The sequence below is a fragment of the Hordeum vulgare genome, chromosome 7H (genome assembly GCF_904849725.1).
Source record: "Hordeum vulgare subsp. vulgare chromosome 7H, MorexV3_pseudomolecules_assembly, whole genome shotgun sequence".
NCBI classification, from domain to species: Eukaryota; Viridiplantae; Streptophyta; class Magnoliopsida; order Poales; family Poaceae; genus Hordeum; species Hordeum vulgare.
Window position 1 is genome coordinate 303457585 of NC_058524.1, and position 15756 is coordinate 303473340.

Sequence of the window (15756 nt, forward strand, 5' to 3'; positions counted from 1 at the left end):
AAGTCTGGCCAAGTCTGTGTTGAGCATATGGTCAGTCTGGAAGCTCCGAGTTTTTCATCTCGGTGGAACCGAAACCCATAAAAACTGATACTTAGAACTAAAATTTGGAGTTCAAATTTTTGAAAATACCTATGTTTTGTGATGCTCATCCACTCGTGCTCTTCTATAAGTATTCACATGGCATGTTTCCTTGTCAGCATGTCAGGGTCTGAAGATAGTGAGAATGATTACAGAGAGCCAAGTATGGAAATGTACTCAAGCATTAGTCCTAAGAAGACTGCTTCTGATCTAGGTACTCCATGCTCCCATGATATGCCGAAGGCAGCTACGAGGTCCAGAAATGCGCTGAACTCAGATGAGGCAGATGCTGATTTCATTCGAGAAGAAAGCATTCCCCACAAGAAAAAGGAAAGGGTCACAGTCAAGAAAACTGTGAGAAAAGAGTATGCGAGGACAGATACTATGAGGGCTCGAGAAACTGCTCAGAAAGGGATGAAACTCACCCCTGAGAACCCCACCTCCAAGTAAGCTAAGAAGCCGGGGCAAAAGAGAATCAGGAAGACGATAGTGCATGTTATTTGAAGGCAAACCTCCATGTATGAAGAACTAGTAGAAGCTGATGAGGAAGAAGAGGAAGTCTGAAAGGACGTTGATGTCGCCTAGAGGGGGGGGATGAATAGGCGCTTTAAAATGATTGCGGTTTAGGCTTGAACAAATGCAGAATAAAACTAACGTTTAATTAGTCAAGCACAAAACCTAAAACAACTAGGCTCACCTATGTGCACCAACAACTTATGATAAGCAAGACAAACAACTAAGTTATAACAAGATATATAGCAAGAAACAATATGGCTATCACAAAGTAAAGTTCATAAGTACAGGGCTCGGGTAAGAGATAAACGAGGCACGCGGAGCCACGATGTATCCCGAAGTTCACACCCTTGCAGATGCTAATCTCTGTTTGGACGATGTGGAGGCACAATGCTCCCCAAGAAGCCACTAGGTCCACCATATTCTCTTCACGCCCTCGCACAATGCAAGATGTCGTGGTTCCACTAAGGGACACTTAAGGGCGGTCACCGAACCCGTACAAACAAGGTTGGGGCAATCACCACAACTTAATTGGATGCTCCCAACAACATCACAAAGTTTCACCACAATGGATTGTGGCTCTGAGGTGAACTCAATTGCTCAGGGCAATCTCCACAACCTAATTGGAGACCCTGGCGCTTTCCTGGAGCTTTACACCACAATGATTGAGCTCCAAGGCACCACCAAGCTTATAGGATGCCAAAGCACACAAGAAGAACAAGTCCTAGGGTACCAAGCACCCAAGAGTAATAAGCTTCTCAACTTTTCACTTCCACGTATCACCGTGGAGTACTCAAACTGATGCAACTAATACAATGGCAAGAACACACAAAGTGGTCAAGTTCCTCACACTCAAATCCCTCCATAACAACAAAAGCTATGGAGGAATATCAGAGGGGGAACAAGGAGCTCACAAAGAACTCAAAGATATAGATCCAAGGGGTTCTCCTCACATAGAGGAGAAAGTGATCAGTGAAAATGTGGATCTAGATCTCCTCTATCTTTTCCCTCAAGAACTAGCAAGAATCATTGGGGGGGGGGTTGAGAGTTAGCAAGCTCTAAGAAGGTCAACAACGGGGTAAGAACACAAGCTCAAAAGATAAGAACCATTGAGGAAGAAGAACCCCTTAAATAGGTCCCCATGAATTTGCCCGTTATGTGCAGAATAACATAGGAGTGGTACAACCACTATGTGCACCGGCATAGCCGGTCAAGGTAGAAAAATAACATACATGTAGGTAAAGCACTAAGCGATACAACCGCCCCACAACCGCCCAGGAACCGCTCCACAACAAAACCCAGTCTGGTGGTAGAGCGGTACAAGACCGGTAAAACCTTCGGACCAAGTCTAGAGCGGTACAACAGCTCCAAACACCGGTTGTACCGGTCGAGCGGTACAACCTGTGTAAGGACCGGTACAACCTCTAAGTGTAAAACAGGTAAGACAAAAACAGCCATAACTTTCGCATACGAGCTCCGAATTGAGCAAACTCAAGCTTGTTGGGTAGCAAACGACAAGTACTATCCAAAAACGAATGGTTATATTAAGAAGAGGTAGTAGAAATATGCCAATGATATAGAGATGTGAAACCTCTATGAATGAAGAACCAGCAAAATCTCCAACATCGAAAACATTATAGAAGATGCATATGTACTATGTTTTCAATGAACTCGAGCTTGTCATGAAGATGAACATAAGCTCTAAAACTCACAAAGAGAAACACTAAACAAGAACCAATAAAGATGATGCAAGGATGCAAATTGTTTGAGCTCTCAACGGACGATACAGTCAAGCTAGTACGACAATCGATCCTATAACCCGGTCTCCCAACTACTATTGTGACTTTGGAAAAGTAGAAAACCTATCAAGGGAAAACATATACATTGCACATAGTCCACTTGAGCTAGATGATGAAAATCTTGACTTCCTCAAGATGGACCACCTTTCTTGATTGCGTTGGCTCGATGAAGACTAGTTAATTGATCCCCTATACTCCACTATGGGTGAGCCACTCTCCAACACATCTTCACAAGTCAGTTGTCACCACAATGGACGAGAAGCTTTAAGCATGATCTCTTCGTGATGCTCCACTTGAACTTGCACACCGCAATCTTGATGCCGGTCACCACTTGATGTCATCCTCCATGGGTTGTATGAGATCTTCCTCTTGACGCAAGCCAATGGAAAATACCTAACCCCACTTATAAATCTCACGTAGACCATGGGTTAGTACACAAAGCGTAATGGACAATGCTTACCATACCTTGGGATCACTTTATCTCTCTTGGTACATCTTGTATGCTTTGTGTGTTGATCAAATTAATTGACTCTTTGACTTAGTATTGATGAACCTTGTATCTTATCTTCTCTCTTCATAAAGAAGATGTCTTGAAGGTAAATATGAGTGTTCACACAATCTTATTCTTCAAGACATGCTTGCAATAAACTCAACTCCCACATGACCTATCTTTGGGTAAAACCTCGAATACCACCTTGGTCACCATATAAACTCCTTGAAACCAACAAATGGACTTCAAGAAGTGCCTATGGACAAATCCTTCAAATATAACTGAAGGCAACCATTAGTCCATAGGGATTGTCATCAATTACCAAAAATACACATGGAAAATATGCTCTAACAATCTCCCCCATTTTGGTAATGGATACAATCACTTTCAAGAGAGTTTATATAAGGAAATAAGCACAACCAAGAACACACATGCCAAGCAATCATGCATGGGTATGAGATGCAAATGCTTAAGCAACAAAAGGAAAAATCTCTTAATTTCTCCAAAGTAAACTCTCTAAAATTCTCCCCCATTGACATCAATTGCCAAAATGGATGAAAAGCTTATAAATCCAATATAATAGGCGTTCCTCCAACAAGTGTGTATGTCACATCCCTAACCCCTTAAGCAAGTTAGTCTTGTGCTCATGTCTTCTTTGCATTTGCATCTAAGAATTTTCAACAAGAACAAAGAAAGAGGTGAAGGAAAAACTCAAACCCTAGCCACTTCTTCAAATAAAGGAAATCTCAAAACTAGTTAAAATCAATGAACCCAAAATGGCCTCAAGAAAAGTTCAAACTTTCTGATAAATCATGAAAGTAAATGAGCAATGAAGAACATCATTTTCTTGACACTTTAAGAATTTTAAATAAATGCAAAAAGCTACTGGTTTCAAGTTTTAAATTTGAAATCAGAAACTTTAAATTTTCAAAAATGTTGAAAACTTTGGAAATGGTTGGGAATATTCCAACAAATATTCAGGTGTGTTTAAAATAGTTTTTACAACCCATTTTGGAGCTGAAATAAATAGCAAAACAATAGTTAGCAAAACAGAAACAAAATAGAAAAGAAATAAGAGAAAGAAAACCCTTACCTCTATTTGTCGCCGGCCCAGCCCACCAGGGGCTCCCCGGTCATCTTCCTCCTCCTGCCAGAAGGCAGGGGAGAAGATGAGCACGGCGGCCGCGCCGGCCACCTCCTGCCTGCCTGCTCGCTGCCGGAGGCCTCCAGGAGCGCCAGCGCGACGCCCGCGTCTTCTTATCCTTCTCCCCGCGGCTCTATCCTCTCCCCTGGGCCTCTCGATCCCCTTCCCCTCTCGGATCTCTCTCTCCCCGAAGCTCCGGTCGCCGTCGATCCGTCGTCTCCCGGTCCTCCCCGACCCTGCCGGCAGCCTCACAAGATCCGCCGTGAGCTCCTCTTCCTGTTCCCCCTCTTCCCGAGGCCTTCCCCCTCCTCTAACCACGTTAGCCGCCGGAGCCCGAAGGACCTCGTCGCCGGCCATGTCATTGCCGTCGATGTGGTACTCGGCTCGCGAGGCCGAGCTCAGGAATGAGCTCCTCGAGCTCTGTAGATGGCGTAGGGCCTCTCTCCCAGCTCGCTAGCCCCTGCATCGGCACTCTCGTCGACGCCCGAGCCGCAGCCGCCGCTGGCCTCGTCGCCGGCAAGGATTCCGGTGACCACCGGGTCCAGCTCCACCCCAGATAGATGCGGCGTTGCACCAGCTACCCGTAGCTCCTTTCTGCGCCCAAAACCGACGGCCGTTGCGCTGTCTAGCTCTCTCCGGCGAGCCCTTCGCCGCGCCCGTGGTCGCCGCCGGCCATACTTTGGTGGGGGCCGACGTGGCAAAGCTAATCCAGTAGTTTAGAGGCTTAAACTCTCGCTGACAGTGGGCCCAAGGCCAAGTCAACTTAGTTTAGGGGCTGGTCAGCGCGGGATTAACTCCAGAGAGGCTGACCAGTGGGTCCCCCCTGTCAGGTTTGGCCTGAACAGGTCGGCTGACCTCCTGATGTCAGGCTGACGCAATAAAGAGAATTTCCAGTATAGAAATAATTCTAGAAATGTTTAAAAACTCCAAAAATTCATAGAAATTAATCTGTAACTCCAATGAAAATAATTTATATATGAAAAAGTATCAGAAAAATTCAAGGAATCTGAATATGCTATTTTAATTCATGTTTGAAAAGGTTATATAACCCAAACATGTAGATTAATGAATAAGTCAATTCTTATAATTACTTTATAAATGGAATTTGGGAAATATTCAAATTTCATTATGAATGACATGATCACACATTGTTCTAATAACAAATCAGTACCTTAACATGACATATCATGCATGTTAACATCAAGTGATCTGAGCATCAGGTCGAATCAATTAAATCGATATTCGAGAATACCTCGTTTGAATTGATATTTGAATGTGATTCAAATCAACTTCAAACCTAATACATGTTGATTATAATAGTTTATGACCTTGCATTCTCATGCCATGTTCATGCATCATCTTGTTTGCATATGATTGTTATTGATTGTTGCCATTCATTTCGGTAGGCTCCGCACCCCCGGATTCCACCGAATATCCGTCTAACGGATATTGTCCCTCCTCTGAGCAACAAGGCAAGCAACCATTTTTGATCATCCCGATAAATCCCATGTTCTTGCTCCTGCACTTATTTATTGCATTAGGATCAAATGCTTCAACTGCTTTTGCCACGATTAGTTGAACCCACTTCCTTTGCATGACCTAACCTTGTCACAGTAAATAGCCGAACCTTGCAACCTAGCATACATGGTAGTTGCTTGAGCCTTGATGTTCCTTATCCTGCTATGCATGCTATGCTTAGAGTTGTGTATGGTCTGTCATCTGGGAGATGAACAGAATTGTGAGAATGTGTTCGGCAAGCAAAGGTTGTGTGTTGAACCTGATTTGGTAAAGGTACCGGTGAAAGGCTGTGTAGGAGTACATGGCGGGTTGTTTCATTGGAACCGTCCTTAGGAACTGAGTTCCGTGTATGTAATCCAAGACTAGATACTACCACACGTTGGGATACTTAATTGACCCTCTCGACTTATTAATCGCTTAGTACTCGGTCCAGGAGTTGCAAGTAGTTTCTGGTGTTTATAGTAATGCTGGAGGCCGTGCATGGTGCTGACCTGAGAGGTGGGCTGTGATGCGGTAGGCAGTGGCACGGTGTACCAAGTGGCACCCGGATGGTGGGCTTGGGAACCCTGCGCACATCGTTTGAGGCCGTGGCGGAAACCCCGGCCGGACTTTCGTACCGGTTACTATCAGATAGGCGATAAACCTGGACTAGGTACTAGTGTGGTTAACGGTCGTGGCCGACTCCCTCGCTGGGCTTCCGTTTGAAGGTTGCTGAGGTGCATGACATGCACATGGCGATAAGTGGCGAGAGCGTGTGTGACGAAGTACACCCCTGCAGGGTTATGATCTATTCGAATAGCCGCGTCCGCGGATATGGACTACTTGGAGACATATGTTGTTCATAGATAACTTCAATGGCTACTCATAAAATTGCCAAGATAAGCGTGAGTGTCGTGGACGGCATTTCCGTATGGAGACGGGATGATTCCACGATAGTGTATTGTTGTGGTGTTAGTGGACTCGTGTGCGAGAAATCAAGTTGTGAAAATTATTTAAAAATGCAAGTTGTCTAGCCACGAGTCAAATGCTGGCTTTCCGCATGAAACCCCACAATACCTTTTGATACCTTGCATGAGTAGTTAGTTATCCTAAAGTCTTGCTGAGTACCTTCGTACTCATGTTTGCCAAATAAATGTTGCAGAGGTTGCTAATGACCCTAATGGAGGGTTCTTCGTAGACATCGACGACGACGAGTAGCTGGTGTCCCAGCTACGATCTGGCCCTACGTTGGATCTGTAGTATAGTCAGGCCATGTGCCTTCTAGTTGCCCTGTCTGTACTCAGACAGTTTAAACTCTTCCGCTGGCTTGTAACTGAATGACTGCTATTATGGGTCGTGAGACCCTTAATGTGTAATATTATGTGTGTGGCTCTTCCGAGCCTCTTAAACAAAGGTTGTATGTTTATGGTTATGTTGTGATGCCATCGATGTATCTATACATATCGGTATGCCATGCGTACGTGTGTCGTACTTGATATGTATGGGGTTCGATTACTTAGTCGTGAACTTTAGTAGCACTCCTTACAAGGAAATGCCCCTTTGTGATCCAATGAGCCTTGGTAGTTCGCTACTGCTCCGGACACATTGGTTGACCGGCATGTGTCCTTCTTAGCTGTTGTGTCTGTCCTCTCTGGGGAAATGTCACGCGATGTAATGGAGTCCTTGTAGCTTGCTACGACTCGTCTACACTCGCTGATGACCGACACCTGCTTTGTTGGGTCATGTATGCGTGTCCTTGTGCGGTACTGCCACTTTGGTTTATGACTAGACATGTCGATCCGGGTTCTTTGACATTGGAATGCTAGCGACACTATTGCATACGTGAGTCAAAAGACGCAAACGGTCCCGGCTAAGGTAAGGCTGCAGCCGAGGAGTTAACCGTGCCTGAGACCGCAAAGGGATGCGATGTGTTACAGGCTAGATTCCTATGGCTTAGGATCGGGGTCCCGACAGCGTATTTCTCAAAATATGAATGCAATGAAATACACAAATCCAATGATAAATAGTTGGAGGAACACAAACTATAATGAGGATCCAAAGATTGCAAAACGGATGTTATGTCACAAAGGCATACCAAGGAGTGAAGCAAGCAAGCAAAACATACCAATTGAAACAATCAATCACATGGTCCTACGAGCCACATGAATAAAAGATATTATGATATGGTCAACGGAGCGTTTTATCGAAACTAGAGATGCTCCCCATGATTTGTGCACTATTAAGAATTTTTGTATGTGTATACAAGTGCACAAAATAGGATCATCACTCCCCGAAAATCAATAAAAACACATAACAAGTGCAAGCAAGTAGATAAGACAATAAGCATAACACTTGCACCAAACATATGGTTGAGCAACATGCAAAAGAGGCAACTTAAGAATAGGCTCAACCAAAATGATGTGTGTGAGTCATGGCAAAGCACTTGAGGAGACTAGTATAAGGATGAGTGTTAAGCATCAACGTAGTCTTGATGAAATGAGACACAAAGTGCAAGAAATATCCTTCCTACACACACAATCACTACTACCCAATGGGTTCAAAAGCTTACTATAATACCAAAGCTTGTGAAAACCGATGGTGAAGACGAGATAAAAAATAATAGCCTTGTCAAGAGGAGGGATACCAATTGTTGGGGGTATTATACCGCCGTATAACCCGCCCAAAGAGGCCGGGTCAAAACAATGGCGGATGAGTGTTCATATTCAAGATGGGCCCTGACCTACGAAGCAGAAGGCACGAGGCGATTACCAACGAGAGCCGGTTGTGACCCAAGACACAAAGATGGCGACTCTTGGCCCACTAGGGAGAAGGATCACTAGAGGTTTCCTTGCTTAAGGAGCAAGGTGAGTTAGAGATATACCAGGTCACGAATCATAACGTTACCCGGACTCTTGTAAACCTAGGGCCTCGACCTGTATATGAAAGCAGGTCTCAAGGGCTAGTAGACTTAAGTTACAATCAATCGAGAGCTAGGTCAGACGAAACCACACCCTTGTAATTGTTTTACTCATCAATACACACAAAGCTGGACGTAGGCTTTTACCTCTACCATAGGGGCCGAACCTGGGTAAACTCGTCTCTCATTCCCGATCAACACCTTTGACTCGCCACATAGTTGCGATGGCTTCAACACTAAGTCCTTTCACGAGGACATCTGCCGTGACAAAACCATGACAGTTGGCACCCACCATGGGGCCTCCGTATGGTGGAGTTGAGTTCTCAAACGGAGCCCTTGCAGGGTTGGGAGCTACGCGGTTGGTCTCATGATCAAGAGCCACCGTGGAAAGTGCTACATCGACAATTCAAGCTGGGGATCTGAGTCCGGTTCAATCGAATCAGGTTACCGGGTCCCCTTCGGCAAGATTCACGTCTTCATCAGCAAGATCAGAGCACATGTTCCCGAGCCGGACATCTACACCGACATTATCGAGCCGGCTCGGTTCGCCCAACCCACCAAGCGTCAGATCGGGTGGCACCGCCTCTTTGTTGGCTTTACATAGGGGGTTAGCCTCCCGGATGAGCCGGCAACTGGTGGAGATACCCCCGTCAACTGAGACGACGAGTCATCCATGGGGGATACATATTTGATCTGCCCTCTCTACGAGGGAAGGCTTGGGGCTTTCCCGAGGCGTCGATTTCTAAAGGTCCACAAGAACCACCTCGGCAAGTCACCATCTACATGGCGAGAGCAGTGACGACTCAGAATCAGCCAGAAGCGGCGACCGCCAATGGAGCAAGCGGGTATGGAAAAACACCGGCCCAAGCCATGACAAATCTGATAGTCGAGATGTCAAAACTCGTGGCAGTTGTCGTGACGGCTGACAATCAGGAGGAAATCAATGCTGAGCTGGCAAAACTATGTGAGGAGATGGCAAAGATATATCGTGAGATTGATGCTGAGAATACCAGGATGGCGGATCAGCAGGTTCGAACTGACGAAGAGGTAGAACGCCTGAAGGCTGAGGCATGGCGGCTCAAGCGTCAGCGAGTCACCTCAGATGCGGTGCACCAGAGGAGGCATCCGAGTCGTATTCTGACCAATCTTAATCCAACTCGTTTATTCGATAACCCACACATGCCTGGTGCGGATCATAACCCGCCCCGTCAGACTAATCAACGGGTTGAGCTGGCTTAGTAGTCGGCTCAGCCTCCGTCGACCCAATCGCCGGCTTAGCATTTCCAAATACCACAGGGCTGATGACCCACAAGAGTAGGTGATATATCGTAGTCCTTCCGACTAGTAAGAGTGTCAAACTCAACGAGGAGAAGAAGGAAATGACAAGCGGTTTTCAGTAAGGTATTCTATGCAAGCACTGAAATTATTGGTAACAAATTGTTTTGTCATAAGGTAATTCGTAATGGGTAGCAAGTAACAAATGTAACAATGGTGCAAAAAAGTGGCTTGATCCTTTTGTAGTAAAGTGCAAGCCTGGACAAACTCTTATATAAAGAAAAGCACTCCCGAGGGCACATGGGAATTTCTGTCAAGCTAGTTTTCATCATGCTCATATGATTCACGTTCGTTACTTTGATAATTTGGTATGTGGGTGGACGGGTGCTTGGGTGCTTCCCTTACTTGGACAAACATCCCACTTATGATTAACCTCTCTTGCAAGCATACGCAACTACGAAAGAAGAGTTAAGATTAATCTAACCATAGCATGAAACATATGGATCCAAATCAGCCCCTTACGGAGCAAGGCATGAACTAGGGTTTAAGCTTCTATCACTCTAGCAACCCATCATCTACTTATTACTTCCCAATGCCTCCCCTAGGCCCAAATAATGGTGAAGTGTCATGTAGTCGACGTTCACATGACACCACTAGAGGAGAGACAACATACATCTCATCAAAATATCGAACGAATACCAAATTCACATGATTACTTATAGCAAGACTTATCCCATGTCCCCAGGAACAAATGTACTTAATCACAAAGCATATTCATGTTCATAATCAAAGGAGTATTAATAATCATTAAGGATCTGAACATATGATATTCCACTAAGTAAACCAAGTAGCATCATGTACAAGGAGTAATCAACACTACTAGCAACCCACAGGTACCAATCTTAGGTTTTGAGACAAAGATTGGATACAAGAGATGAACTAGGGTTTGGAGAGGAGATGGTGTTGATGAAGATGTTGATGGAGATTGACCCCCTCTCGATGAGAGGATCGTTGGTGATGGCGATGGCTTCGAATTCCCCCTCCGGGAGGGAAGTTTTGCTGACAGAATAGCTCCGTTGGAGCTCTAGATTGGTTTTGCTGAAGTTTCGCCTCGAGACGGCGGCGCTTCGCCCCGAAAGTTCTGATATGATTTTTTCTAGGTCAAAACCTTTCATATAGAATAAGATGGGCACCGGAGGACTGCCAGGGGGGCCACAAGCATGCAGGGCGCGCCCAGGGGGTTGGCCGCGACCCGTGGCTTGTGGCCATCTGGTGGCTCCCCTGATGTATTTCGTTCACCCAATATGTTCTGTATATTCCGAAACAATTCTCTATAAGTTTTGAAGACTTTTGGAGTTGTGTAGAATAGGTATCTCAGATTTTCTCCTTTTCTAGTCCATAATTCCAGCTGCGGGCATTCTCCCTCTTCATGTAAACCTTGTAAAATAAGAGAGAAAAGGCATACATATTGTACTATAATGTGTGTTGATAGCCCATAATGCAATAAATATTGATATAAAAGCATTATGCAAAATGGACGTATCAACTCCTACAAGCTTAGACCCCGCTTGTCCTCAAGCAAAAACCGAGATCGATAAATATGCCCACATATTTAGAGATAGAGGAGTCGATAAAATAAAATACGGACATGAAGGCATCATGGTTATATTTAGAACATCAATACATATCGACACATAATTTCTTTGCTAGAGTAACAATTCATTCACAAGGTAAAACATGAATCAAGAACTCTATTGAGAACTAACTATCTATGATCTCAGTCGTTGAAGCAATTCAAATTTATCATAGTGTAGGAAAGAGTCAATATAAGAGGTTGTAAAGCAAATCCACATACTTAATCATCTTATAGTCTTTCAAAAATACTAACACTCACGCGGTACCTATGAGGTCAAAGCTTCAATCGAGCACAGAGAAAGAAAGGGGCTTATAGTTTTGCCTCCCAACTATTTACCTCAAGGGTAATGTCAACAATAATAACTCATGATCACCCACATCCGAGGGGATATATTTCTCTAGATCAGTCCCCAACACATGACGCTTGCCAAAAGATGAAGGCAAAATAAAGTAAGTGGTGAAGATCACCACGAATCTTGCATAAAGGTAAATACTAGAAAGTAAAGGTAATAGGTAGGCCCTTCGCAGAGGGAAGCAGAGGGTGTCATGCACTTTTCTAGTTGGATGTGCAATCCCTTAATGCAAAATAATGTTAGTTTATACTGCCCCTTGTGATAAATAACTTTATTATGCAGTCTGTCGCTTTTATTTCTTCTATATCACAAGTTTGTATAAAGTTTATTTTCCTCACACTAATAGATCACACATATTTAGAGACAAATTTGTATTGCTTGCACCGATGACAACTTACTTGAAGGATCTTACTCAATCCATAAGTAGGTATGGTGGACTCTCAAGGCAAAACTGGGTTAAAGGTGTTTGGATGCACAAGTATTATCTCAACTTGGTGCAGAAGTTTTTGGCTAATATGGGGTGGAAGCAAGCGACACATGTTGAAGGATCTATAACCATATAACTTCTATTCGGAAATAAGCAAACATAACTCATTATGTTGTCTTCCTTGTCCAATATCAACTTCTTAACATATAATATTTTAATGAGTGCTCACAATCATAAAAGATGTCTAAGATAGTATATTTATATGTGAACCTCTATTTCTTTATTACTTCTTTTTAATTTCAAAAATGACCCTTTTCTTTTATTCTCTATACATACCCTTTGCTTTTATTCTATATTTCTTTCTATTTCTATTTCTTAAGATATAACTCTCGGACTTGCTTACATAGGGTGAACATAAAGCAAAACTCAAAACTAGATCTCACTAAAACTTTATTCTACTAGATCAAGATATAACCAAAAGGATCAAAATAGGAAAAACAAATAACGTAAAATATGTGATGGTGATACGATACCGGGGCACCTCCCCAAGCTTGGCACAAGCCAAAGGGAGTTCCCTATACCCATGTGTTTAGTTGTCTTTCTTCGGAGGTGGTGATGTTGGAGTTGTTGGTGAGGTTGGAAGCTTGTCCTCCGTCTTCCATGGCATGGGATCACCATTGTAAAAAGATGAACGAGTCTCCGGGATCCTCAAATCTGCAGCCAAACTCATTCTCTGAAATCTGTATTCATGCTCACAATTTTGCAGTTCATAGATATGGGCTTGGAGATGCTCGATTTTCTCATAAAGCTTGAAGACGTGATCCCAGATGTCCTTGGTGTCTAACTTGTGCTTATGGGTAAACTCCGTGATCATCATGTGATTGGCATCGAGTCCTCGTTCCACCATCCCTTGGCACTTGAAGACTTATTGCTCCATTTCTTCGAGCCTTGTCTCCGCGCTTCCAATCTTGTTTGGCCCCTCAACATCACGGATGTGCAGCACCCCCTCATGCATCTCAATGGTTTGAGGGTGTTGCAGAACCTCCGCAAGGTATGGGTTGATGACCCTCTCGAAGAATTTGTCCTTCAAAGCACTTGAAGACGTCATGTTGATCTAAATCTGCGCCAGAAACAACTCAAAATGAAAATAGGAGATATTGTCGTGATACGAAGGTCAAAACTTTCAAGAGATTATATAATGAATTTTTACCGACCCGAAGGAGTATTCCACAAGAAAACGGAGTCTGGAGGGTACACGGGGTGGCAACAAGCTTGTAGGGTGCGCCCAAGGGGGTAGGCCACGCCCCTGGCTTGTCGCCTCCTCATGAACTCTTCCGACTGCTTTGAATTTTCCTAATTTTTTAAATATTCCAAAACTGGTAAAAATTGCCATTGGAAAAGTTTTGGAGTCAGTTTTCTTACCGTAACACATACCTATTACTTTTGGGATTCTGAAACGTTCTGATAGGTCTCCCTAATGTACTCCTCCGGAGTTATGGTATTGATAATATCGTTTTCAACATTTATGGGAGTACGTGAGATATAATGTTTGATTCTTTGCCCATTTACCACCTTCGAATTTGTGCCTTCGGCGTTGTTGATCTTGATGGCACCGGAACAATATACTTCCTCGATAATGTAAGGCCCTTCCCATTTAGAGAGAAGTTTTCCTGCAAAAAATCTTAAACGAGAGTTGTATAGCAAGACATGATCACCTACATTGAATTCATGCTTTTGCACCCTTCTATCATGCCATCTCTTAACCTTTTCTTTAAACAACTTAGCATTCTCATAGGCTTGGGTTCTCCATTCATCAAGCGAGCTAATGTGAAATAACCTCTTCTCACCAGCAAGTTTGAAATCATAGCTAAGCTCTTTAATTTCCCAATAAGCTTTATGCTCTAGCTCTAGAGGTAAATGACATGCTTTACCGTAAACCATTTTATACGGAAACATACCCATAAGGTTTTTGTAAGTGGTTCTATAAGCCCATAACGCATCGTCAAGTTTCTTAGACCAATTCTTTCTAGATCTATTAACGGTCTTTTGCAAGATCAGTTTAATTTATCTATTTCTCAATCCTACTTGACCACTAGACTGAGAATGATAAGGAGATGCAATTCTATGATTAACATCATACCTAGAAAGCAATTTACGGAAAGCACCATGAATAAAGTGTGAACCACCATCGGTCATTAAATATCCAGGGACTCGAAATCTAGGGAAAATAACTTCTTTCAGCATTTTAATAGAAGTGTTATGATCAACACTACTAGTTGGAATAACTTCTACCCACTTAGTAACATAATCAACAACAACTAGAATATGAGTATACCCATTGGACTTTAAAAAAGGTCCCATATAATCAAAACCCCAAACATCAAATGGTTCAATAACAAGAGAGTAATTCATAGGCATTTCCCGACGTCTACTAATATTACCATTCTTTGTCATTCATCACAACACAAGACAAACTTACGAGCATCCTTGAAGAGAGTAGGCCAATAAAAACCAGATTGTAATATCTTGTGTGTAGTTCTATCTCCAACGTAATATCCTCCGTAGGCCTTAGAGTGACACTTGTGTAGGATCTGTCCCTATTCATGCTCAGGTACACAATGTCTAATAATACCATCTACTCCTTCTTTATAAAGCTGCAGATCATCCCAAAAGTAATGTCTTAAATCATAGAAGAACTTTTTCTTTTGTTGGTATGTGAAACTAGGTGGTATAAATTTAGCAACTATGTACTTAGCATAATCAACATACCAAGGAGCACTCCGTGAAGCATTTATGATAGCTAATTGTTCCTCAGGAAAGCTATGATCAATAGGTAGTGGGTCATTAAGAACATTCTCTAGTCTAGACAAGTTATCTGCTACAGGGTTATCAGCACCCTTTCTATCAATAATTTGCAAATCAAATTCTTGTAGCGAAAGAACCCATCTAATAAATCTAGATTTAGCATCTTTCTTTTCCATAAGGTATTTAATAGGAGCGTGATCAGTGTGAAAAATTACTTTGGAATCAACAATATAAAGTCTAAACTTATCATAAGCAAACACAGCCGCTAAAAATTCCTTTTCAGTGGTAGCGCAGTTTCTTTGAGCACTGTCTAGAGTTTTACTAGCGTAATGGATGACATTTAATTTATTACCAACTCTTTGCCCTAGAACAACACCAACATCATAATTACTAGCATTGCACATAATTTCAAAGGGTAGGTTCCAATCAGGTGGTTGAACAACAGGTGAAGTGATCAAGGCTCTCTTAAGAATTTCAAATGCTTCTACACAATCATCATAAAAAACGAATGGACCATCCTTATGCAAAAGATTAATGAGAGGCTTAGAAAGCTTAGAGAAGTCTAGTCTAGACCATCCTTATGCAATCATCAAAAGAAGTTTCGTAAACGGAAAAATCATCCATGAGAACCTCAACAATCTTTTCACAAAAGTCAGAGAATATAGCCATCATACATCTTTGAAATGTAGCAGATGCATTGCATAAACCAAAAGGCATACATCTATAAGCAAAGGTACCGAAAGGGCAAGTAAAAGTGGTCTTCTCTTGATCCTCTTTTGACACATGTATTTGAGAGAAACCAGAATAACCGTCTAGAAAGCAA